We start from the raw sequence: 3,609 nt of genomic DNA, 5'->3' as shown, positions 1-3,609 counted from the left end.
AAAATTGGCCTGGTTGGGAAGGGGGTTTAAGTGCCCAGTACGTAAGTGATTAAGGCCTCTTTCCCATGAGTGACAAGGAAGCAGTAAAAACAGGTGCTTTAGCTGCAGTTTTACTGTCCTCAGACTGCCTAGCTAAAACATAACATGTAGCCAGAGGGGACTGTACACATGCCACAGGAAACAATGCTTTTCTTTATAGTTGTGGCAAATTAACTTGGCGTGCCGATTAACACCACGTGTCAAACTCACCTATTGGTGTCAATGTTAAAGCGGAGTTCCGGGCACAAAATCGACCTAATCTATTTTGTGCCCATCCGCTTGCTTTGCTTCACCTGAAAAGGAATTGGATAGTTAGGATTATTTTTTTTTTACTTACCTTGTAATTGTAGAAAGAAATACTCACCTTTCGTCACTTCCTCCCTCTGCGGCCTCGGCCCGCGCCGTCTCTTCCGGCTTGCAATGATTCCTGGGAGCTGAACGTCATCGCTCCCAGGAATCAATGCGCCTGCACCGGCCCCGCTCATCACTTCCGGTGCAACGCCGCATTCCCTGCTAAACAGCTTCTGGGCATGCGAACTGGGACAGATCAGAGGCTAGCCATTGTGGAATGTACTAGCCCTGACTGTCCCGGGGGTATGTTCATTGAAAAAATGTTTTTGTGCCCGGAATTCCACTTTAATGTCACTTCCTGAATAACTAGAAGCTGCTCCTCTTCATACTTCTGAAAAGTGGTCCACAACTGATCACTTTTTAGAGGGCAGTAAAAACTGCTGCCCATGTGAAAAAAAAAGAAAGAAGCATAGAAAAAATATAAATTATAGTTATATATAGTTATAGTTAACTAAGGATTTTAGGGGTGAAATAGAAATAAATAAATATGGGAGCCTGTGATATATTTTAGGTTAAACGTACCGACATCCAATTGATGTTGATTATAAGAATAGGGGAATACCCAAGACCAACCTCCCAGTATGGTCAATGGGGGGAAATGGGGAAGGGGGGGGACAGGGATGGAAATTGAATAGGACTTTCAGGGTACTGTATTCACAAGTAATAGGCAAAGATAAAATCAAGGTTTTTATTCAAACATATAGTTTAAAAACAAAGTAGAAACGTACATAAGCACATAAGTGCTACATAAAATCTGTTCAGATTTTATGTAGCACTTATGTGAATACAGTACCCTGAAAGTCCTATTCAATTTCCATCCCTGTCCCCCTCTTCCCTTTTTCCGCCCATTGACCATACTGGGAGGTTGGTCTTGGGTATTTCCCTATTCTTATCGTTAAATAGAAATAGATTTTATAAATAAATGAAAATTTTTCTTTATTTGATGTCACATGCTGATCAAAAGTTATGCCTACATGTGAATGAAATAGTAAATGCAATGTAACAATATATTGTTACACTGGGGTTTCCACTTTGCAAGGTCATTTTCTCTTAGCTTAGTTAATGAGCAAAGAAACAAAATACATATTTTAAAATTTTCCTTATTCTTAATTGGGTATTTTTTAAAAAGTTATCACCACCACATTCATTAAACTAAAAATACACATGCAAAAAAAAAAAAAAAAATTATTTGCAACGTAAACTTGTTGTACTCATTTGGTAAATATTAGGTGATTTCCCATGACATTACTATTGCAGGTTCATTAAACCAGTGGTAATAAATGCTTTTCTTTTTTTTTTTTTTTTTTTACAAAAAATATTTTTACATTACAACAAATTTGAATGATTAACACTTTTAATTACTATTATTATTATTATTATTATTATACAGGATTTACAACAGTTTGCGATGCACTTTACAAGATGAGGGCAGTTACAAGACAATTCAATTCAATTTAACTGCAGTTACAGTTACAATCCAATTCAATACAGGAGGAATAAGAGGGCCCTGCTCATTACAGCTTACAATCTAGAAATGGCAGCAACCTGGCCAATTTGCATGTCAATTTGCTAAAACTTCCCAGAATTTATTAAATTTTGCATAGCTTTTTAATATTTTTTTTTTTTTACCTGATGGTATAATTAATCCACTGATGTATTTTAAAGCAATGCATGTTATCATGTTCCACTACACAACCACACAGCAGTCTAGGAGTGCTGTGCAGGCTTTGAATATCCTGAGCCAAACACCCATAGCTGTAAAAAAATAAATAAAATCCCATTAAAGGGCAATAAAATATAGTTTACAATTTGTATTTCATAGATCTAAACAGTCAGTTTGTCATTTACGTGATGGCATTTTCAACTTATTTCCTACACATAATTGGCGCAATGCATTAAATTATATACAATTTTGTTCAATTTCTATTTCTGAACTGCAGGCTCCATTTGTTTTGACTCAGGTAACCTCGCGGTCAGTGCACTTTTGATTAACCTTTTATGCTAAGCTCTAATTTAGTGGTGTTGATAGTAATTTATATGCATATTTATTTATTTATGTGTGAACTCATTATCATTAGTTTATGAATAAACTCCTAATGTGCTGTATATATTCTTGTCATGAAATTCAGAAATCAAAAGCAATATACTGCATTTTAAAGATATTCACCTTTAAAAGATAAGTTCTTAATTGTTGTTTTAACATTACTTACCGTAATTGTTTAGCAGTAGCTCCTAGAAATAATGTAAAATCTTCCTCGGTGAGAATTAAAAAAGTTGAGTCCATTGGTAATTTTTTTCTGGTTAAATTGTATTTTAGTATAATGGTTAAAATCTTTTCAAAGCACCCTGTAAGTTTACAAAGTACAGAGTGTGTAGTGGTTTTCCCCAACATAGAGGAAGCTCATACTCAAAGAGAATATAACACTCCACTGAAACTGCTCTTCTAAAACTCCCTACAACTTATTAACTGCTAAAACTGATAATTACTACTCTGTTAAACCTTTCTTCTGCCTTTGCTACAGTTGACCACCTGTGCCTTTTAAAAACACTTTACTACCATGTCTTTTTCATGGCTCTCCTCTTACCTATCCAAGCATTCCTTCATTATAAGCTACAACTTTTTTCTTCCTCTGCTCCTCCTCTTTCTGTAAGTGACCCCCAATACTTAGTACTGTGACCTTCTATTGTGTATTTACACATCCTCACCTGTCACTTGATAGCCCCAAACAAAATGTGGTAAATGAACCACCTTTCTCCTGCGCCCAGAAAAACGAGGCTTCCCCAACTGCTTTTCGGACTGGACTCTATAAATGGCGTCTCGGATGGCTTAGGTCTTGCTGCCCTAAAGGACTGGGGCAGTCCAACAGTACTGCAAACAAAAGAACAAGAAAAAGGGCACACGACCTAGCGCATTATCCTCAATATAGGCTTTATTAATGTAAACATAAAAATGGCTACTCACAAACGTAGGTGAAAGTCAATCACATCAAACTCATGCACTTGAGTATCAGAAGTAGTCCATACAGATGTCCATAGTCTCATTAGGATGACGCTGACGCGTTTTGAGGCATAAGCCTCTTCCTCAGAGCCACTGTGCCATGATCCACTCGCAGGTTAAACCTGGATATTGAGGATAATGCGCTAGGTCGTGCGCCCTTTTTCTTGTTCTTTTGTTTGCAGCACTTGATAGCCCCCCATGGCATCCAACACCATCTCTAT

This window comes from Pelophylax lessonae, assembly GCF_965119305.1.
Source record: "Pelophylax lessonae genome assembly, chromosome: 5".
NCBI lineage: Eukaryota > Metazoa > Chordata > Amphibia > Anura > Ranidae > Pelophylax > Pelophylax lessonae.
Note: the sequence above shows the minus strand (reverse complement) of the source record.